The sequence below is a fragment of the Gadus macrocephalus genome, chromosome 10, assembly GCF_031168955.1.
Source record: "Gadus macrocephalus chromosome 10, ASM3116895v1".
Classification (NCBI taxonomy): domain Eukaryota; kingdom Metazoa; phylum Chordata; class Actinopteri; order Gadiformes; family Gadidae; genus Gadus; species Gadus macrocephalus.
The window spans coordinates 19,758,510-19,782,249 of NC_082391.1; the positions used below are offsets into that span (position 1 = coordinate 19,758,510).

Here is a 23,740-nt window from a genome sequence, read left to right on the forward strand (position 1 = left end):
CAGCACGGCTCCTCCATCAGCACGGCTCCTCCAGACATGGATTCCTGCTCTGGTTACAAACACAGTTGGTCTCAGCAGTAAATCTTACTTGGGACGCAACACACCCCGCCTCCTGCATCTGAGGTTCACTTGTAAAATGGAAGACAAATTTAAACACTTAAATTAGACAACATCTGCAGATTGTCGCGTTCAGCAATTCATCCACTGCGGTCGTAGCAGTACTAGTAACATTGATGGCTCATATGACTCTTAACCCCCCGTATGAATGAACTCAAATCACAGCTTTAAAGTCAGAAGATGATCAAAACCAGACCTAAACTACCGTGGATTTTAGCGCTTCAGATGAGCTTGGTGATGGTTACCCTCTGGTCCGCTGCTGCAGGCCCCTGGTCTCCAGCCTCAGTCTCCGGTCCACCCTGGCACCACAAGCCTCCGGTCCCCAGCCTCTCAGCCTCGCCTTTCAGCTACAGCAGAAGGTTTATATCAGCATTTGCCCAACAATAAACTTAATTGACTCATCTGAAACAGAGTTACACAGTTAATTGAACTATTATTTTATAACTCAAGGCTAGAAAAGACTTGAGACCAGACATGAGCATCCCGTTTTTGGGAATGAAGACAGAGCAGTCCACATGTTTAAAGAAGTGGTTCAGGCCATGCATTGAAACTGACCTGAGAAGACTCTACTCACACCAGAGCACTGACCTGTTCTGGAGGACTTCTGACAGGAGGTGGAGATCTGGCTTTGGGTGAGGAGGTGGAGGTCTTGCTCTGGGTGAGGAGGCAGACACCTTGGGACAAACTACATGTTACCTTTTTAACCTTGTACAGTTCTAGAGTATCTTCTACAGTAACATCAAAGCCATTATTTTAGCTTTGATATTATCCAGTTGGTAACTGCACCAAAGTCGTTATTTAACGTCATTACATTGGGTAGGGTTTATCTTCTGTGGCAATTAATGACAGATATTTAGAACGTACAAAAGCTGAAGTAACAAAGAACACTAAGCAGTATTGATATTAAATCAAATATACTCATATTCAGGTGCTGGGTTCCGTTGATGAAATGTCAAATTATCTTCCACCTTGAAATTATCTTCAGCCTTCACTGATGTAAAAAAATGGGCCCGCAAGTAGAACGCTGTTTTGTACGCAGTGAGAGTCCCGTCACGTCATCGTGGTTAAAAGTACGGCGCAACCATCGGAAATTATCAACATATTGTACGACGTACGTGTCAGTATGTATTTAATATCAAACTTAAGTTGTTTAAGATAGGGGCAACAATTCCCAATGGAAACTGACTGAAAAATTGTTTCCGTTGGCAACGGCTCGAGGTTACGCAAATACAATCCAGAACGTTCCGCCAGATTCCCGTCCAACTAACTGCCAGGTGGTTTCTAATGGCTGTCAATACTACAACGTTCTATGCTACCATTGGGCTAAATCAAGTGACCGCACTCAAACTTCCACGGCGGGAAGCACAAACCGTCCGACTGGAATCCGAACATTCCAGCCGGAACCAACCAAAGAAAAACAGAACCAGCGCCTCACCTTGAGCTGAACGGAGGAAGATCCTGAAGTCCAGCGATGGTCTTCATTAAAACACAGCCAACAGACTTACCTTGAGGAGATCCGTTTGTTGCTGTTGGTCAATACTACTATTCAGTGTACCTTTACATTATTAAGCACCCAGTGTGTACATGTTATATCACTCAAAACCGTACGAAGAACCAAACTACCATGTACGTCCCACAACAACTTTAAACCTCAAATCCTTGCCTAAGAACAATGGAATCAGTCAATACAAAACCTTGTCTACATTTTACAATTATCTAGATTATTCAGGGTAAAAACCATACAGAACTTATCTAAACGTTGAGCTCACAGAGCCGACCATAGCCCGGCAACGTCACCTTGACCGCCTAATCACCAACAGCAAATCATGCCAGCCAGCCAACAAATGTACAGGTCCAGCGAGAAGTGGGCATCTGAGCGAAACGACTGCTCATAATAAATAGAAGCCCAATTCCTGAACTATCCAACCATCTTCATGGTTTAAGGATTTACAGACTTGACATGCCATTGTGTTCTAATCACCTTTGTCTGCTCCCTCGTTACTTATACTCTACATCTCCATCACTAGAATGTTGCATCCTACTCATGGGGGTGTGGTCTGAGTGAGCAGAGATGCATGCTGGGATACAGTGCTGTCTGAAGTCTTCAGTTCTATAGACACGCCCCTCAGGAGAAACCAAGTGTTTGAGAATCTGTCGTGACATCAGTTACATGAGCTGGAATATCCTTCAAGATGGCGCCAGGATTCTCAGTGGAGAAAGGCCAAGAGGAAGATGTGTGGGTTCTTCCTCTCAGCCAGTGGAACACAACAACGGTCTTCAGAGTACCATGGAACACTTTCAAACATTCTCCTCTTTACACCTTGAAGCCCCAGTGAAGGTTTCCTTACCTCCTCAGCTGAAGAGCACAACTTCAGCTCGAAGAGCACACTAGTTGGAGTTCCCAGATTGGTTCCCTTAAATCAGAACGAATCGTTCAACTAGTGCTGTCCGAAACATATACAGTTCAGCCTGAGAAGACGTGCAACGAGAGCAAGACAAGATCCACAGGGCTCCCCATCAAGCAAGCCAGGGAGGAAGAGCCATCTCATTACTGGTCTGAAGGTCACCTTGAATATCCATTTAGGTTCCTTTCCAACGTCAGACTCCTTGTGGAATTCCTTTAGGTGTCCATCCTCCATTGATCCTGATCGGTGTAGTCCTAGTTTGAAGTCACTGATCTGAACACGCCGCTTGCATCCTTTTACATTTGATTTGGATACTGTCCTTCCTGCCCAGTGTGTTGGATGTCGCTCAGGGCTCTTCATGCCTACTGGAGGCCCTTAAGTAAACATGTGGCCGTCCATCAGGTATGATTTATTTGACCATTCCAATATCCCAAACCCACATCACACCGACCCCCGTACGAACATTATCACTGTCAAAGCAAGCCGGACACACACGGAACCAAGGACACGCACGTAGAACTCCCTAGGCAGGTGGAACCAAACACGTAGAACCCAATGCCAGGTGGGAGTGGGAGACACAGTAGAACCCTAGCAATGCTCAAAAAACATCCATCTCATGTCAGACCCACACACACACACACACACCACTGAGCCATAAAAGTCCAAACAATCATACAGGGTAAAAACCTCATGCCAAATAATTCCATCATCCCCCCCCCCAGCTCTCCCGCCAGGGCACCAAGAACAGAACAACCAATGTCTCCAGAGACGTAAATTATGTTCAACATCCTTCAGTGGCGTCCCACATTGGTGATGGATTATGCTTGGCGTCTCAAAAATGTGTCCCTGGTTGATTCATTGTCTTTGTAGTCATGTCTTTGTAGTCCAGTGGTTTCCTGAATGAGGGGCCTTCACAGATGCAAACGGTGCAGCTTTAGTCAGCCTGAGGACAGGAAGGAGGTCATCTGTACAGAAGACCACCCAGTGGAGGAGGGTGGCTCTTGAGGAGCAGGATCCATATGGGGATGGCCCCATATAAGACCTTCTTGGAAATTAAACTGTTCCTGAGGAGTCACGATGCCTGGAGGGGACTGTTGAATGTGTTCCATGGTTCTCTGTGTCAGACTGAAGTTCTGCTTCAGTCGTTGAGATGAGGAGCCCCCTCACCTCCCCCTGGTGTTTCTCCTTCTGAATCCCCGTCTCCATCTTTACGAACATGCCAGTCCATGTAACTGACGTCACGACAGTTTCTCCAACACTCGGTTTCCCCTGAGGGGGCGTGTCTACAGTCCTGTAGACTTCAGACAGCTCTGTATCCCAGTATGCAGCTCCGCTCGCTCAGACCACACCCTCCTCAGTAAAGCAACGCTCATGTGATGAAGAGCTTAGGAGAGTAGAATGAAAGACTGAAGATATCAGAACCCAACCCATTACTCCAGCTTACAACAATAACTTGGAGCCTGTAACCATTTTAACAAATCATTAAAACCAAAAAAACCAAACACCTAAGTAATCCATGAACCAATAAAACAGCCGTACTACTCAGATCAACCTTCAGGTAACAGGTTAACTCACCAGGAAGCCAAAATACATCAATGTGCCCAAGAGTAATGAGAAACTATTGACTTACAGTTTGCAGTTCATCTTCATGGTTAAGTTGGAATACTCACAGAACTGCAGTTAAATATCCATGATAGACCTTTGAAGGAAGGAACAGTTTACTCGTAGTCCAAATGAGATTTTAACCACCACAATCCCAGATTTCCTTCACACATTATCTGTGATTTATATTCAACAGACAAGTCACGTCAGTTGTGCTTTGCCACACAATTCTACTCACATCAGGTTCAGAAAAGATGCTCCTCTTTACTTGAAAAAGTCATTAACCTTTGAAACGGGAAGATATGTTAAATAAGTCACAACAGACCTCAAAACAGTACACACACGTTCTGGTTTCTGGGAACACAACATACGTTTGGGAGACGCTACACTGCCAAACAGTGGAGGACACCAACCTACTGTCCGGTTCCGTCGTAAGTGAAACGCACCAGATGCAACCAATTAACTAATTAAGAAAACCACTTGGCAGTCGAGCTGCGGCAGTTGAGCTAATTAATAAAACACAACACAGGTTCGACGCCCTCTGGTCGCCTTGGTAACAGTGAGAGGCTATTTCAGCTCTGATCTAAAATGACCTCCCTCATTTTAATCAAAGGGATGAGTCTGATTTGACTGATTTAGATTCATACTTCCAAACGAAAAAAATGTCTTCACTCAATTCACCTTACTGTGTGAGTGAGTCTGAGAGAGTGAGAAGGAAGCTTTCATCAAAGAGACCAGAGAGACCCATTCACTGGTTAAACTGGAGTCATCGCTTACCACCACACACACACCAATACACCATATAGATTCACACCATATGCACGCACACACACACCATAGATACACAGATACACACACACACCAAAGATTAACTTAATATAGATAAACCAGATATCCATTAGAAAAATAAATGCACATTCAACTCAATCACTAAAAGCATTTAACCATAATTTACAACATAATGGAATAGTCACCTCAGTAGATATTTAGCATCTCGTAGAGAGCAGAGCACCCTGCTCAACACAGACCACCTCTTCTGGCAACAGCATACAGCAGACTGTCAGAAGGACAGCAGCTCAGCCATTTTATACCCCATGGCCCCTCCCACTAGACAGGCCCAATCAACAGGGGGATTATAATACTGTGGCATATTGCAGGTCAACCATGAATAAACTCATCAAATATACAGCATGCATGTTAAAGTTCATTTAATCTTGTAGATCAGTGATTTTCACTACTTCATTTCAGCTTGTCGCTCATTAATGTCCAATGTCAATGTCCAGTGTCCTCCTTTGACACAAGGGAAAATGGTTTGGCCCAAATTGGGCCAATCAGTGGCAGCAGGTGTTTCCTGACACCATATTTAAAGCCCTCAGCCCAGCCCTGTCTCTTTCAGTCTGCAGTACAGAGCCATGATGAGAGGGAGAGATTGTTTGTGAGTATTTGTTGCTTCAATAACGAGGTTGAATATACTGTATGCTCGGTGTTTTTTTTTGCTGTTCATACACTATCCAATGGATAGTGTATGAACAGTAGTGATGGGCAAATGAAGCTTTTATTAAAGGCACCCAGTGCAACTTTCGAGGCTTAAAAATAAACATTCAATTTCTAGTCTTTTTTACACATAGTAAGTTTCATTAACTCCATACCATTACATACCGACATTTAAGCAGCAAAGATGAGACGTCGTTGTGTGGTGAGAACTGATACAAAATCGATAACAACAACAATGCCGCCATTTTCTTTATTTTTTGTAACCTACAATAAATAAAGCAGGCTTCCAGTCAATGGAAAAATGGCTTCTCCCCACCGGCGATTGTTGTTGTTTACGATTTTCTATCAGTTCTCACCACACAACGACGTCTCATCTTTGCTCCTTGAATGTCGATATGTAATGGTATGGAGTTATTGAAACTTACTACGTGTAAAAAAGACTAGAAATTGAATGTTTATTTTTCATTGAATGTTTACATAAAGTTGCACTGGGTGCCTTTAAACAGTCCCTCTGCCCATTTATTATTATTACTGTCAACATTTGATGTAAAGAGGGGGTTGTGTTGCTCTACTTTACTTTAGAAGTGCTCAGGGTGAAAATGCTGATTATTCTGCTACTGCCCAATTTGTAGGCCTATATGTCGGCATAAAATATGTCAAGTAGGCCTATAGTTAACACTAGTTATTCTGGGAGTAGGAGCAGGAGGGTTAAAGAGCTGGATACTTCTAATTATAATTGTATGAAGTTGAGTTTCTGTGAATAACCGTTCAGTTATTCATATTCTAATCCGTTCAGTCAAACTGAGACTCACCTCCTCGCTCGGTTTCCCTTAGCCCCGGTCTCCTCCCCCCTCCTGTCCCGGGAGTGATTGTCCCGGGAACAGCAGAGGGTGTCCTGCTCTGCCGGAGCGGACGGACTCCACTACAGCTGGAGTCTAGACGGACTCCCGCTGAACGACCCGCGTCTCCTCTCCGGACCCAGTAGCGCTAGTGACGTCATTCTTGAGCTGGGTCGGTCCGGACTGCTCACCTGCTCGGTCCGAAAACAACGTGAGCCACGCCGCGGCTAACATCACCTTGTCTGTGTGCGACGGTGAGTGACAAACACAACGAGGGAAATGAATGAATGGAGCTTGGATTCAGTAGCAGTTGATTCATCACATGACCGGTCACCATTGTCTCTCATAGGGTTCAGATATGTAAACTGTACTGGAACACGTATATCACAGTGGGTACAAAGAGACAACCATACCTTATTATGCCCTGAGACAACGGGATCAGTCAACTTCAATATAATGGGGAAGCAAGCAGACCAATATATACAGTATTTATATATGCATATATGATATCGATATATATTCATAAATGTTTGTCCTCTGTGCCGTACTTGTCTTTGGGACAGGGCTCATCCCGTTCATCGCTCGTTCTCTGACTGTGGTGCTGCTCCTCCTAGCAGCATTGGGAGTCTACTGGGCACTAAAGAAGAAATCCTCAAGACATCGAGGTACCAAGTGTCTCCTTGGGTCAACTGTTCAACACAAGCTTTACTTCCAGTGCTGTTCTCTCGTTTTCTAATGTTCTGTTTGTTCAGATATCGCGCGGTCCTCCATGGCAGTAGATGATGGTGTGCCGTACGGTAACGTCTCCGGGGCGACCGGGAGGGCAGGGGGAGAGTGAGGCGGAGTACGGGGCGGTCAGGGTGGCTCCAGGCCCCAGGCGGATGCTGGAGACCAAAGTGGACGAGTGTGTGGACGCTCAGCCCCGGAGGACGAGGCCCTGAGAGCTGTCAACACCCAGAAGGACGCGTAGACAGCGCTTTAGCCAGAGGGCTAGCAGCCTGTTGACCTTTGACCTGCCAGGGACACCTCTCTGAATCTGAAAGGCCACCGTTATGTTTATATGTAGGTTCATGAAGCCGTTCACATGCAAGTTTAAACCGTGTAGTTTCCGTCACTCATCAATTCTCTGCTATCATTTTTATTATAAATAGTATTGATTGTTTCCTCTGTTTTTGTCCATGGTGGCTCCCTGTGTGGATAGAAACTGAAACAATCCAATACTTGTGATAGCTTGTTCCCTAAAAGCATTATTCTGCATCCGTGATTCTTAACATATCATAATAATAATAATACATTTAATTTAGAGGCGCCTTTCAAGACACCCGGTCACCTAAACTGCTATCATAACTGTTATGTATTTTATACTATTCTGCATGTGTAACTTTATTTCATTATTAATAGTATTTTCCACTATTCTGCATGTGAAACTTGCTTGGATGCATGTCTGTATTAATTTGGTTTTTTAAAGGAATCGTATTTTATATTTTTTGGTTCAAACATTCTTAAGGTTCCAGCCATGTGGATTTATGCACATACACACAACAAACACATGTTCACGAACACAATTTAATCGCAGTCTTAATAATTGTAGGCCTACCCTAGTTTTACTGTTTAAAATTCCAGTTTACATTGAACCATACCGAAAAAAATATATAGATTTTAGGTTTGAGTCTTCATGTTCAAGAATTTTTTATCTTAATATTTTTAGAAAACGCTCTAGCGTAATTATTAATCTGTCTAAAATGTTTATGATTTTGATGATTTAGTATCCCAAACAACAAGCGCTCCAATGCGTTCTTGTCGTATTGATTTCAATGAGGTTGGGCCAACAGTGAGAATCCAAATTCACATGTGAAAAAGAGGCTCAATTTATGTCGATTTTGAAATTAACTTCCCCCAGTAGTCTTTCTTAAATGTGAAGTCTGCATTTTATTTTATTACGGTATATATTGTGTGGTTAATAACCAATATATGATTTAATTTCGATTCAAATGTTTCTTGGAATTGGTATCAATATCACATTTATCTTCAAACAAACTAAAAAAAAATAAAAAGGCAAATATTATGTCTCCTCCATTTCGGACACTTTGCGCTTCCTCGGGATACCGAAGATAGGTGGTAGATTTCCTCTTGCCGTCTCTCTGCCCTCCGTGAAATGAGCAAACCGTCTGCAATGACTGCACACACACACACAGTTTTTGTAGGTCATTGTTATGATTGTGTTAATATTGGAATTCACAGCTCATCTGCTCCAGAAGAACTATACCCTTCAGTATGGAGATTCTCCAACAAAGTGGAGCACTACCACTTCCTGAGATGTGTTATGTCATGCTGTTGAAACAGTCAGAATTAACTTCCAAAGGCTGCAATGAGAGTAAACTGTTTGTACTCGACTACATCATCATTTTGCATTAACTTTAGCCATTTAATTTTCTTATATTTTCCTTTATAAATATTTGTATGTATCCTAGTATACTATTTGAAAATTTTCTTGAGATAAATAAGTTGTATCTAATTATAACTTATTTAAAGTGTCTGCTATCGTGGATAAATACGTTAGCTTAAGGCAGTGGCGTCCCTATGCTGTTTTATTCGGGGATGAAGCCTCAGATGTTATTTAATTAGCCCTGAATATGATCTTTGAAAAAAAAAAATATATATATATCATAAACATTTATAGGTAGCCTAGTCTAGATAGACATAGTCCTTCTGGCAAGAGAATAAACAACCTGTTTACCACCGTGGGGGGGGTGGGGTTATCTATATAGTTTGTATCTATATTAAGTTAATCTTTGGTGTGTGTCTATTTCGTGTGTTTATCTTTATGGTGTGTATATATGGTGTGTATCTATGGTGTGTGTGTGTGTATCTATATGGTGTATACCTATGGCGTGTGCGTGTTGTGGCGTCCCGCCCCTTAAACCTCGGTCCGGATGGACCCGAGGTTTCATCCTGGACGGAATATACTGCCGTCATCCACCAGCCGGCAACGGAGAGTGCCCGTTGAACCCCAATCAGCGAGATGGGAGACACCTGGCTGGACAGACAGGAAGACATTTTAAAAGGAGCACGAGGACTGGCATTTGGGAGGAACGGGAGCGAGAGAGAAGGAAGGGCTCGGGTCCGTGAGTGACTAGAGGCTCACAGAGGGCCCAAGAGACCGTAAGTATAATCTGTCTAAGATGTATGCAATAAATGCAGAGTGTGGCTTAAACCTTGCTTAACGTGTGATTCAATACCTGGAACCCGGCTCTGTGTGTGTGTGTGTACTACAAAATAGTAGGGAGGGATAGTTATGTAAATAAATTTGATACAAAGCCACCAGTGGCATCACTGTAATTTGCAAGCTGGTGGGCAGCATGTCTTTGAAATGAACTACAAGGGCAGAAGGAAAGGAGTCAAATCAGGCCTACTCTTGATTTGCAAAATTAAATAAAAATATCTGGGCCTATTTTTGCCCTCCATGACTGAAGTTATTGGTTGTAATTTAGCTATGTTTGTTTTCAGGTACAATTGTTTTAAGAAAAGACTGACCAAAAGTGATGCCATTTAAAATGCATCATGCTCTGAATCATTCACTCTTTCCACACCATTTCCACAATATCAAACAGAACGGTCAGAGTAGCAAACTAGTAAAAGAACGAGAACATTATTCTAGATTCAACCTGAACTATAGGCATGGTGCCTAGCAAGGAAAGTCGCATAGCAGCACCAACGTGAACTTGACAGTCGCGGCGTTTGGTTGCCCAATTCACATCAGGGAAACCATGAACAGCCCACGTTGGAGATTTGCCATTATTCATTAGCAAACAGGGCCAGCAATACAGTCGATTGCTAGTAATGCTACCAGTAAGCCATGAGTACCTAGCAAACCATGTAGCACCCACAACACTGATGTTGCCATTACCTTTGGTGATCTCGATTTTGCTTTGGTCGCTAACTTAGCACTGTTACTCAATGAATGGAAGGCTTTGTGTAATTAAACATGAACAATGTCCTGTTTCCATTGTACACTTTATTCGCAAATGTTAGAATCTCGTTATCCTTCAGATGATTTCACCTGCTTTGCGTCTCTTGGACTGAGCGGCAATGCAGGCAGAGCGGGTTTGTTTGTTATCCACAGCGTTGCCAGATTGGGTAAATCTCCCGCCCAATAATTTTCCCAGCCTAAAGCGGTTAAAAATAGCCCAATTGGGTGGGAAATCTGGCAACACTGCTCACCAGCCAGGCATCCTGCTGATTGGTTCATAGCGGAGAACCAATCGCAGCGCGACTCGATTTTTGCGCGAATCAGACGCCTGTAAGGTCACACCCACTCAGAGGAGAAACCCATGTTATTCACCGGCCGCCAGTACTTTCTGGGAAATGAATGGGAGTCAACGGAGGCTGAGGGAGGACCTTCCTCCCTGAAGTAATTGTCAAAAGGCAATAGGGGGTGCTAATGTCCCTTTACCCAGGGAAACTAACATTATATATTCAAAGGCATTAAAGTAGTCATATTTAAGGGCATTAATTCTTTACAGTAGTCTGGGCAATCTGTCCTCAACAATGTTAAGGAGGATCTTCCTCCCTCTCCTCAATGGAGAAGCCTCCACTGGTTGTGTGTATCAATATTGTGTGTGAATCTGTGTGTATCTGTGGTGTGTGCGTGCATATGGTGTGAATCTACATGGTATATTGGTGTGTCTAAGTTGTGTGTCTGTATGGTTTATTTGTGTGTGGTGGTAGGCGATGACTCCAGTTTAACCAGTGAATGAGTCTCTCTGATCTCTTTGATGAAAGCTACGCGCATGTGTAATATAAATCACTGATAATGTGTGAAGGAAATGGGATTGTGGTGGCTTTATTCATTGGTAATTTGGACCATGAGTAAACTGTTCCTTCCTTCAAAGGTCTATCATGGATATTTAACTGCAGTTCTGTGAGTATCCCAACTTAACCATGAAGATGAACTGCAAACTGTAAGTCATTCATTTCTCATTACTCTTGGGCACATTGATGTATTTTGGCTTCCTGGTGAGTTAACCTGTTACCTGAAGGTTGATCTTTCTGAGCAAGGATGTTTTATTGGTTCATGGGTTACTTAGGTGTTTGGTTTATGTTGGTTTTAATGATTTGTTAAAATGGTTACAGGCTCCAGTGAATTGTTGTAAGCAGGATTAATGGGTTGTGTTCTGATATCTTCAGTCTTCTTTCATTCTACTCTCCTGAGCTCTGCATCTTCATCACATGAGTGTTGCTTTACTGATGTGGGTGTGGTCTGAGAGAGCGGAGGTGCATACTGGGATACAGAGCTGTCTGAAGTCTACAGGTCTGTAGACACGCCCCCTCAGGGGTTACCGAGTGTTTGAGAAACCGTTGTGACGTCAGTTACATGGACTGGAATGTTCTTTAAAATGGACTCAGGGATTCAGAATGAGAAACACCAGGGGGAGATGAGGGGGCTCTTCATCTCAACAACTAAAACACAACTTCAGTCTGACACGGAGAACCATGGAACACATTCAACAGTCTCCTCCAGGCATCGTGACTCCTCAGGAACATTTTCATTTCCAAGAAGATCTTATATGGGGACATCCCCATATGGATCCTGCTCCTCAAGAGCCACCCTCCTCCACTGGGTGGTCTTCTGTACAGATGACCTCCTTCCTGTCCTCAGGCTGACTAAAGCTGCACCGTTTGCATCTGTGAAGGCCCGTCATTCAGGAAACCAATGGACTACAAAGACATGACTACAAAGACATGACTACAAAGACCAGGGCCGGCGCTGGCCGTTTCGGAGCCCTAGGCGACTCGAAATCAACTTGCGCCCTGGACAGGTCTTGCGAGCGGGGGGGGTGCTACGCTGACGGTTTCGGGCCGCCCTGGCAATTGCTCCCGCGCCCCCTCGCTTCTCCGTTCGCGTCGTATATTTTAATTGATATATTTTTTTAATTAAGGGCGCCACCAGAGGGCGCCCCCATCGCATTTGTCGCCCTAGGCGGTCGCCTAGCTCGCCTATGCTGATCGCCGGCCCTGACAAAGACGTTGAATCAACCTGGATCACATTTTGGAGACGCCAAGCATAATCCATCACCAATGTGGGACGCCACTGAAGAATGTTGTACATAATTTACGTCTCTGGAGACATTGGTTGTTCTGTTCTTGGTGCCCTGGCAGGAGAGCTGGGGGGGGATGATGGAATGTTAATTTGCATGAGGTTTTTACCCTGCATGTTTGTTTGGCCTTTTATGGCTCAGTGGTGTGTGTGTTTGGCATGAGGGATGATTTTTGTGCATCGCTAGGGTTCTATTGTGTGTGTGTGTCTCCGACTCACACCTGGCATAGGGTTCTACGTGCCTGTCATGGGTTCTATGTGTGTGTGTGTGTCCGGCTTGCTTTGACAGTGATAATGTCCATGCGGGGTTCTGCGTGATTGGCCTGGGATATTGGAATGGTCAAATAAATCATACCTGATGGACGGCCACATGTCTACTTAAGGGCCTCCAGTAGACATGAAGAGCCCTGAGCGATGCTCCGGAGTGATATCCAACACACCGGGCAGGACGCAGAGTATCCAAATCAAGTGTAATAGGATGCAAGCGGCATGTTCAGATCAGTGACTTCAAACTAGGACTACACCGATCAGGATCAATGGAGGATGGACACCTAAAGGAAAGGGACCTAAATGGATATTCAAGATGACCTTCAGACCTGTAATGAGACGGCTCTTCCTACCTGGCTGGATTGATGCAGAGCCCTGTGGATCTTGTCTTGCTCTCAGTTGCACGTCTTCTCAGGGTGAACTGTATTTGTTTCGGTCAGGACTAGCTGAACGATTGGTTCCCTCCAATCAGAACCACTCCGGGAACTCCAGCTAGTGCGCTCTTCAAGCTGAAGTTGTGCTCTTCAGCTGAGGAGGTAAAGAGACCTTCGCTGGGGCTTCAAGGTATAAAGAGGAGTGTTTCAAAGTGTTCCATGGTACTCTGATGAAGACCGTTGTGTTCCACTGGCTGAGAGGAAGAACCCACACATCTTCCTCTTGGCCTTTCTCCTCTGGGAATCCTGGTGCCATCTTGAAGTATATTCCAGCTCATGTAACTGATGTCATGACAGATTCTCAAACACTTGGTTTCTCCTTAGGGGCGTGTCTATAGAACTGAAGAATTCAGACAGCACTGTATCCCAGCATGCATCTCTGCTCACTCAGACCACACCCCCATGAGTAGGATGCAACACTCTAGTGATGGAGATGTAGAGTTTTATGAGTAACGAGGGAGCAGACAAAGGTGATTAGTACACAATGGAATGTCAAGTCTGTAAATCTTTAAATCATGTAGATGGTTGGATAGTTCAGGAATTGGCCTTCTTTTTATCATTGGCAGTCCTTTCACTCAGATGCCAATTTCTCACTGGAGCTGTACATGTGTTGGCTGGCTGGCATGATTTGCTGTTGGTGATGAGGTGGTCAGGGTGACATTGCAGGGCTATGGTCGGCTCGCTGTGAGCTCAACGTTTAGATTTGCTCTGTATGGTTTTTACCCTGAATAATTTAGATAATTGTAAAATGTAGACACGATTTTGTATTGACTGATTCCAGGATTTTATGTTTAAAGTTGTTGTGGGACGAACATGGTAGTTTGGTTCTTCGTACGGTTTTAAGTGATATAACTTGTACACACTGGGTGCGTAATAATGTAAACGTACACTGAATAGTATTAATGACCAACAGCAACAAACAGATCTCCTCAAGGTAAGTCTGTTGGCTGTGTTTTAATGAAGACCATCGCTGGACTTCAGGATCTTCCTCCGTTCAGCTCAAGGTGAGGCGCTGGTTATGTTTCTTTGGTTGGTTCCGGCTGGAATGTTCGGATTCCAGTCGGACGGTTTGTGCTTCCCGCCGTGGAAGTCTCTGAGTGCGGTCACTTGATTTAGCCCAATGGTAGCATAGAACGTTGTAGTATTGACAACCATTAGAAACCACCTGGCAGTTAGTTGGACGGGAGTCCTCTGAGGGAATCTGGCGGAACGTTCTGGATTGTATTTGCGTAACCTTGAGCCGTTGCCAACAAACTATTTTTCAGTCGGTTTCCATTTGGAATGGTTGCCCCTATCTTAAACAACTTAAGTTTGATATTAAATACATACTGACACGTACGTCGTACAATATGTTGATAATTTCCGATGGTTACGCCATACTTTTAACCACGATGACGTGACGGGACTCTCACTGCGTACAAAACGGTGTTCTACTTGCGGGCCCATTTTTTACATCAGTGAAGGCTGAAGATAATTTCGAGGTGGAAGATAATTTGACATTTCATCAACGGAACCCAGCACCTGAATATGGCTGAGTATATTTGATTTAATATCGGTACTGCTTAGTGTTCTTTGTTTCTTCAGCTTTTGTACGTTCTAAATATCTGTCATTAATTGCCACAGAAGATAAACCCTACCCAATGGTATGACGTTGAATAACTACTTTGGTGCAGAGTTACCAACTGGATAATATCAAAGCTAAAATAATGGCCGTCCTTCCCAGATGTTACAGTAGAAGATACTCTAGAAGGTTAAAAAGGTAACGTGTAGTTTGTCCCAAGGTGTCTGCCTCCTCACCCAGAGCAAGACCTCCACCTCCTCACCCAAAGCCAGATCTCCACCTCCTGTCAGAAGTCCTCCCGAACAGGTCAGTGCTCTGGTGTGTGAGTAGAGTCTTCTCAGGTCAGTTTCAATGCATGGCCTGAACCACTTCTTTAAACATGTGGACTGCTCTGTCTTCATTCCCAAAAACGGGATGCTCATGTCCGGTCACAAGTCTTTTCTAGCCTTGAGTTATAAAATAATATTTCAATTTATTGTGTAACTCGGTTTCAGATGAGTCAATTAAGTTTATTGTTGGGCGAATGCTGATATAAACCTTCTGCTGTAGCTGAAAGGCGAGGCTGAGAGGCTGGGGACCGGAGGCTTGTGGTGCCAGGGTGGACCGGAGACTGAGGCTGGAGACCAGGGGCCTGCAGCACCGGACCAGAGGGTAACCATCACCAAGCTCATCTGAAACACTTAAATCCACAGTAGTTTAGGTCTGGTTTTGATCATCTTATGACTTTAAATCTGTGCCAAGCTGTGATTTTAGTTCATTCATACGGGGTTTTGTAAGAGTCATATGAGCCATTAATATTACTAGTGCTGCTACGACGCAGTGGATGAATTGCTGAACGCGACAATCTGCAGACGTTGTCTAATTTAAGTGTTTAAATTTGTCTTCCAGTTCACAAGTGATCCTCAGATGCAGTAGGAGGGGTGTGTTGCGTCCCAAGTAGATTTACTGCTGAGACCAACTGTTTTTGTAACCAGACCAGGAATCAATGGCTGAAGGAGCTGATGGAGGAGCCGTGCTGATGGAGGAGCCGTGCTGATGGAGGAGCCGTGCTGAAGGAGCTGCCTGATGGAGGAGCTGCCAGGTGAATGACTTCTGTCGTGGGGTAGATGGAGCCTGACTCTGAAGTGATCATCACACTCACTGCCACTTCTCGTAGAATGCTGCTACCACAAACTACCGGCATTTGTACCACATATACCAGACGACTACATCTGTTTTACCACATGTTGAAGCAAGACTTCCGCTGTTTGTTCCAGACCAGGACTCTGTCTGAGAGCTGCTGGAGGTGCTGAGACGCTGGAGGACGACTAGGGATCAACCAACAAGGATTCCTCGTAAGTTTGTATTTACTTAACATGGTTGACTTAAAGGGCATCACACAGCTGTTACTTTGACATGCGTTAACCAACTACTGCTGTGTTTTCTTACTAGAACGTGTTTCTGGAGCGGAGGCGAGTTGGTAGAGGAGCCGTGAATCTGGAGGATGACCGTCACTCTACCAACAAGGATCCTCGTAAGTTTGCATAAAATAAACGGAGAGGACTTGTTGGAACGCAGAATTAGTTTGTCCAGTACAAGTTACGGCATACTACTGTGGTTGGTTACCAGACAAACTACAGCTGCTACTTTGTTACGTACAATTGGAGCCCAACTACTCCTTTGTTTGTGACCTTACATTAGAGACGAACTACTACTGTGTTTGTGACCTTACATTAGAGACAAACTACTACTGTGTTTGTTTCCTTACATTAGAGCCCAACTACTCCTATGTTTGTTACCTTACATTAGAGACAAACTACTACTGTGTATGTTGCCTTACATTAGAGCCCAACTACTCCTGTGTTTGTTACCTTACATTAGAGACAAACTACTCCTGATTTGAGTAGAATTGTGTGGCAAAGCCCAACTACTCCTGTGTTTGTTACCTTACATTAGAGACAAACTACTCCTGATTTGAGTAGAATTGTGTGGCAAAGCACAACTGACGTGACTTGTGTGTTGAATATAAATCACTGATAATGTGTGAAGGAAATCGGGCATTGTGGTGGTTTAACTCATTTGAAATTTAAATAATGATTCAACCTGAAAGTAACATTTTAGAGACTATGCATTCAATGTAAGAGGTAAATCACTCTTGACTAATGACAGTCAAATAATTAGTATAACTTGTATTAAAATGTTGGATTAGTTAATTATCTTAATCATTATTTAAAAGTTGGATGATCCCAAAAGCCCTAAATTTGTATTGCCATTCATTTTTCTGATTTAATGGAGATGGTAGATGTTGAACTGTGGGACAGTGCCCAAGTTTGGGGACCATGAGTAAACTGTTCCTTCCTTCAAAGGTCTATCATGGATATTTAACTGCAGTTTTGTGAGTATCCCAACTTAACCATGAAGAGGAACTGCAAACTGTAAGTCATAAGTTTCTCATTACTCTTGGGCACATTGGTGTATTTTGGCTTCCGGTTGAGTTAGCTCATTACCTGAAGGTTGATCTGAGTAGTAAGGATGTTTTATTTGTTCATGGGTTACTTAGGTGTTTGGTTTATGTTGGTTTTAATGATTTGTTAAAATGGTTACAGGCTCCAAGTTATTGTTGTAAGCTGGAGTAATGGGTTGGGTTCTGATATCATGGTTTTTACCCTGAATAATCTAGATAATTGTAAAATGTAGACACGCTTTTGTATTGACTGATTCCAGGATTTTATGTTTAAAGTTGTTGTGGGACGAACATGGTAGTTTGGTTCTTCGTACGGTTTTAAGTGATATAACTTGTACACACTGGGTGCGTAATAATGTAAACGTACACTGAATAGTATTAATGACCAACAGCAACAAACAGATCTCCTCAAGGTAAGTCTGTTGGCTGTGTTTTAATGAAGACCATCGCTGGACTTCAGGATCTTCCTCCGTTCAGCTCAAGGTGAGGCGCTGGTTATGTTTCTTTGGTTGGTTCCGGCTGGAATGTTCGGATTCCAGTCGGACGGTTTGTGCTTCCCGCCGTGGAAGTCTCTGAGTGCGGTCACTTGATTTAGCCCAATGGTAGCATAGAACGTTGTAGTATTGACAACCATTAGAAACCACCTGGCAGTTTGTTGGATGGGAGTCCTCTGAGGGAATCTGGCGGAACGTTCTGGATTGTATTTGCGTAATCTCGAGCCGTTGCCAATGAATACTATTTTTCAGTCGGTTTCCATTTGGAATGGTTGCCCCCTATCTTAAACAACTTAAGTTTGATATTAAATACATACTGACACGTACGTCGTACAATATGTTAATTTTCGATGGTTGCGCCGTACTTTTAACCACGATGACGTGACGGGACTCTCACTGCGTACAAAACAGCGATCTACTTGCGGGCCCATTTTTTACATTAGTGAAGGCTGAAGATTATTTCAAGGTGGAAGATAATTTGACATTTCATCAACGGAACCAAGCACCTGAATATGGCTGAGTATATTTGATTTAATATCGGTACTGCTTAGTGTTCTTTGTTACTTCAGCTTTTGTACCTTCTAAATATCTGTCATTAATTGCCACAGAAGATAAACCCTACCCAATGGTATGACGTTAAATAATGACTTTGGTGCAGAGTTACCAACTGGATAATATCAAAGCTAAAATAATGGCCGTCCTTCCCAGATGTTACCGTAGAAGATACTCTAGAACTGTACAAGGTTCAAAAGGTAACATGTAGTTTGTCCCAAGGTGTCTGCTTCCTCACCCAGAGCAAGACCTCCACCTCCTCACCCAAAGCCAGATCTCCACCTCCTGTCAGAAGTCCTCCAGAACAGGTCAGTGCTCTGGTGTGTGAGTAGTCTTCTCAGGTCAGTTTCAATGCATGGCCTGAACCACTTCTTTAAACATGTGGACTGCTCTGTCTTCATTCCCAAAAACGGGCTGCTCATGTCTGGTATCAAGTCTTTTCTAGCCTTGAGTTATAAAATAATAGTTCAATTAATTGTGTAACTCGGTTTCAGATGAATCAATTAAGTTTATTGTTGGGCAAATGCTTATATAAACCTTCTGCTGTAGCTGAAAGGCGAGGCTGAGAGGCTGGGGACCGGAGGCTTGTTGTGCCAGGGTGGACCGGAGACTGAGGCTGGAGACCAGGGGCCCGCAGCACCGGACCAAAGGGTAACCATCACCAAGCTCACCTGAAACACTTGAATCCAGGGTAGTTTAGGTCTGGTTTTGATCATCTTATGACTTTAAATCTGTGCCAAGCTGTGATTTGAGTTAATTCATACGGGGGTTATCTAAGAGTCATATGAGCCATTAATGTTACTAGTACTGCTACGACCGTAGTCAACTTCTCCTGTGTTTTACCTTGCATTAGAGCCCAACTGCTCCTGTGTGTGTTTCATTAGAGACAAATTACGTTTGTAACCAGACCAGGAATCTGGAGGACTGATGGAGAAGCCGTACAAATGGAAGGCAAATCCTGAGGACAACCAGGACTCTACCATCAAGGATTCCTCATAAGTTTGCATTATCTGGACAAAGTGGACTAGGTAGGGGGTTGGGGGTTCAACTCTCAAACCAATGGTGCCGGCTTCAAGTCCTCTGAATACAGTGATGCATCCGTGAGCAAGGCGCCCTGAAGCCGGCCTGCTCCTTAATGTCTTATCTTTGGTTCAGATAATGTTGCATCTTTTTAATATTGAATCTAATCAATGTCCTTGTTTGGTCCTGGCAGAAACATCTGAGCCGAACCTCGCCTGATCCTGACATCCTGCTGGTCCCGTCTCCTCAGTTCATCTGAGCCTCGTCCTCCAGAAGACCTGCTGAGCTCAGCAGTCTGAGGCTAATGTATCATTGACCTCCAGTGGGAGTGATCTTCTTGACCCCACATGTCACCGTGTGCTTCCACACGCCTTTCCCTCACGTCTGTCACTAACCTCACTACTCTCTACTGCTTCCTCTTTTCTTCCTTCTCTGTGGTTCGAACCTTTACACGGAAGGCGTGTCTTCCTGCCCTCAGAGGGTTCAGTGTTAGGGTTGAGAGTCAGGGTTTAGAGTCAGGGACAGAGCTGGTCAGGGAGGACTGCTTTTACACAAACCTCTTCACTTGCTTTCGGAATGGTGGTGACATTTTGAAAAGATTCATTTGGGAAAATGTTTTCCTCTGCTTTCCTTTACAAAATTGAGGCTGAGAGGCTGGGGTCCGGAGGCTTGTGGTGCCAGGGTGGAGTGGAGACTGAGGCTGGAGACCAGGGGCCTGCAGCACCGGACCAGAGGGTAACCATCTCATAACCAAGCTCATCTGAAGCGCTAAAATCCACGGTAGTTTAGGTCTGGTTTAGATCCTCTTATGACTTCAAATCTGTGCCAAGCTGTGATTTGAGTTAATTCATACGGGGGTTATCTAAGAGTCATATGAGCCATTAATGTTACTAGTACTGCTACGACTGTAGTGGATGAATTGCTGAACGCGACAAACTGCAGATGTTGTCTAATTTAAGTGTTTAAATGTGTCTTCCATTTTACAAGTGAACCTCAGATGCAGGAGGCGGGGTGTGTTGCGTCCCAAGGTGATTTACTGCTGAGACCAACTGTGTTTGTAACCAGAGCAGGTTTCCATGTCTGGAGGAGCCGAGCTGATGGAGATGCCGAGCTGATGGAGGAGCCGTGCTGCTGAAGGAGCTGATGGAGCAGTCGTGCTGAAGGCCCTGCCTGGTGAAGGACGTCTGTCGTGGGGTAGATGGTGCTTGACTATGAAGTGATCATCACACTCACTGCCACTTCTCGTAGAATACTGCTACCACAAACTACCGGTGTTAGTCAATATATACAAGACGACTACATCTGTTTTACCACATCTTGAAGCAAGACTTCCGCTGTTTGTTCCAGACCAGGACTCTGTCTGAGAGCTGCTGGAGGAGCTGAGACGCTGGAGGACGACTAGGAATCGACCAACAAGGATTCCTCGTAAGTATACTTAACATGGTTGACTTAAAGGGCAACATACAGTTGTTACTTTGACATGCGTTAACCAACTACCGCTGTGTTTTCTTACTAGAACGTGTTTCTGGAGCGGAGGCGAGTTGGTAGGGGAGCCGGGAATCTGGAGGATGACCATCACTCTACCAACAAGGATTGTAAGTTTGCATTAACCAAACAAACTGGAAATAAAGGGCTTAAAAATAAGACAAACTACATGTTTGTTACCAGACTTTAAGGCTAGACTCGCGATGCTTGTTCCAGACCAGGACTCCGGCTGAGGAGAGCTGATGGATGAGCCAAGACTCTGGAGGACGACATCACTCTACCAACCAGGATCCTCGTATGTTTGCATAAAATAAACAGAGTGGACTTGTTGTAACGCAGGATTAGTTTGTCCAGTACAAGTTACGCAATACTACTGTGGTTGTTTACCAGACAAACTACAGCTGCTACTTTGTTACGCACCATTAGAGCCCAACTACGCCTGTGTTTGTGACCTTACATTAGAGACAAACTACTACTGTGTTTGTTACATTATATTAGAGTCAAACTACTCCTGTGTTTTACCTTGCATTAGAGCCCAACTACTCCTGGGTTTGTTACCTTACATTAGAGACAAACTACTACTGTGTTTATTACCTTTCATTAGCGTCATATTACTACTGTGTTTGTTACCTTACATTAGAGACAAATTACGTTTGTACCCAGACCAGGAATCTGGAGGACTGATGGAGAAGCCGTACAAATGGAAGGCAAATCCTGAGGACAACTAGGACTCTACCATCAAGGATTCCTCATAAGTTTGCATTATCTGGACACAGTGGACTAGGTAGGGGGTTCAACTCTCAAACCAATGGTGCCGGGTTCAAGTCCTCTGAATACAGTGATGCGTTCTTGAGCAAGGCGCCCTAAAGCCGGGCTGCTCCTTAATGACTTATCTTTGGTTCAGATAATGTTGCATCTTTTGAATATTGAACCTAATCAATGTCCTTGTTTGGTCCGGGCAGACAAACCTGAGCTGAACCTCACCTGATCCTGTTTGTTCGGGGGTAGACACACCTGAGCTGAACCCGCCCTGATCCTGACATCCTGCTGGGCCCGTCTCCTCAGTTCATCTGAGCCTCGTCCTCCACAAGACCTGCTGAGCTCAGCAGTCTGAGGCTGATGGATCAATGACCTCCAGTGGGAGTGATCTTCTTGACCCCAAATGTAACCGTGTGCTTCCACACGCCTTTTCCCTCACGTCTGTCACTAACCTCACTACCTCACTACTCTCTGCTGCTTCCTCTTTTCTTCCTTCTCTGTGGTTCGAACCTTTACACGGAAGGCGCGTCTTCCTGCCCTCAGAGGGTTCAGCATTAGGGTTGAGAGTCAGGGTTTAGAGTCAGGGACAGAGCTGGTCAGGGAGGACTGCTTTTACACAAACCTCTTCACTTGCTTTCGGAATGGTGGTGACATTTTGAAAAGATTAATTTGGGAAAATGTTTTCCTCTGCTTTCCTTTACAAAATTGTATTATACTTCTGTCAAGTGTTTTTGTTTACATATTAAAATCCCACATTGAATTCTACATATTTGGTGCTGTTCATTTAATTGTCCTTTAACTTGGTTAATGTCAAGCTAAACTCCTGCAATACATTTAATTTACATGATTGTTATTCAGCAATGTTCACATAATCCATTTTGTAAAAATGTGAAACCTCCATATTACTACTAGATTCAAACCTATTCAAGTCACGTATTTAACAATGTACATACTGCCCCAGAGGCCATTCTCTGCTACTACAACATGTTCAATCCACCAACCCGTCTCACATCAATGTACTATTGCTACGTTGGTTCAAACGGAAAATGTAGTTTGGTGTGAGACTGTTGTCCAGCAGAGGGAGCTGTCATACACCTTAATTGTACAGGAATGTCTGTGTATTTACATTTTAAAAGGTTCATGGGCTGGTCTAGTTGACCTCTGCAAGGTATTGCATTCCAAGTTCCTTCCCCCCAATTCTTCTCAACCATGGCCGAGATATCCCCCACTATCAGTCTTTACTTGTGGAAGTAACAGACGTCAGACATATTCTTAATTATTCATAATATCATCCGAGGCGCACATAGCTTTTGGCCGTGATATTAGATAGATTATATAAATACCCGTACATAATATTATTATGTTATATTATATATTATATAGCTATAGAGCTCCAGGAGTCAGCAAACGGCAACAATCCCTTCTCCATGCTGTGGTTTAGTCTGACAGCTCATTTGTCAATGGGCAGCAGCTCATTTGTATCAATGCTATAGCCATCATGCGTTCAAAGGGATTGTGCATTGAAGGGCCATTCAAAGGTTTCTCCTCCTCATTCGGCCCGGCGGTGGCTGCTGGTAGGCCTGTCTGTTGTCGGAGGCAGCCAGGCCGACAAAGGGCCTGAGCCTTCTCCCAAGGCTTGGTGTTGGTGCCCTGTCAGAAATTAACGACAAAACTGTATAGAATGATGACCATAGTGGCTGTTGTGTGTTATATTTCAGACTGGTAATGCGAGGGGAAATGTTTATGGGGTAAATGTATAGCCATTCTATATTTTGTTTCAAATGTATTCAAACTTGATCACATATGTTTAATTCTTCACTTTGTTTTCCACCATTTAACATTTTTTTAAATGGTCTGCATGCTTAAATTGTTTACTCCATTTTGACTCTGTTCAATCCCTTCACTTGATTTAGGCCATTTAACATTTTTTTACGTCTTAAACTATGTGGCTTTTCTTAAACCTATTTTCAACCTCACTTTGCCCTACCTCATTTTCTGCAGGAAATGCATTTTCATCTTACTGCAAAACAGTGCTCTATGATATGGTTGTCAAATATATACCATGGTTATATTATACGAGACGTTCCAAGTGCTCACTATAACTTCGTTGGAAGCACTCACACAAACCCTCCTTCACAGTTCAAAGAATTAGGTAAGATAACTGACCTCTG

At 43.8% G+C, this 23,740-nt stretch overlaps 3 long non-coding RNA genes across 5 annotated transcripts; 2 read left to right on the top strand and 1 right to left on the bottom strand.

Moving 5' to 3' along the window:
* Positions 1 to 4,753, bottom strand: LOC132466069 (uncharacterized). The gene is made up of 4 exons (XR_009527735.1): positions 4,363 to 4,753; positions 706 to 4,221; positions 363 to 464; positions 1 to 49 (listed from the first exon to the last, which is right to left on the bottom strand). It is a non-coding gene; the product is annotated as an uncharacterized LOC132466069 (long non-coding RNA).
* Positions 706 to 22,316, top strand: LOC132466068 (uncharacterized). Of its 3 annotated transcripts, XR_009527732.1 has the most exons (9): positions 706 to 830; positions 13,432 to 15,122; positions 15,366 to 15,507; positions 20,396 to 20,519; positions 20,673 to 20,750; positions 20,842 to 20,920; positions 21,027 to 21,105; positions 21,474 to 21,594; positions 21,819 to 22,316. It is a non-coding gene; the product is annotated as an uncharacterized LOC132466068 (long non-coding RNA). The 3 variants fall into 3 exon arrangements; XR_009527733.1 differs by lacking the exon at positions 706 to 830 and having other exon boundaries at positions 13,162 to 15,122; positions 20,994 to 21,105; XR_009527734.1 differs by lacking the exons at positions 706 to 830; positions 13,432 to 15,122; positions 15,366 to 15,507 and adding an exon at positions 20,007 to 20,114.
* LOC132466070 (uncharacterized) lies at positions 16,080 to 17,441 on the top strand. Its single transcript, XR_009527736.1, has 3 exons — positions 16,080 to 16,150; positions 16,248 to 16,329; positions 17,162 to 17,441. It is a non-coding gene; the product is annotated as an uncharacterized LOC132466070 (long non-coding RNA).
* Positions 22,317 to 23,740: the final 1,424 nt, after the last annotated feature.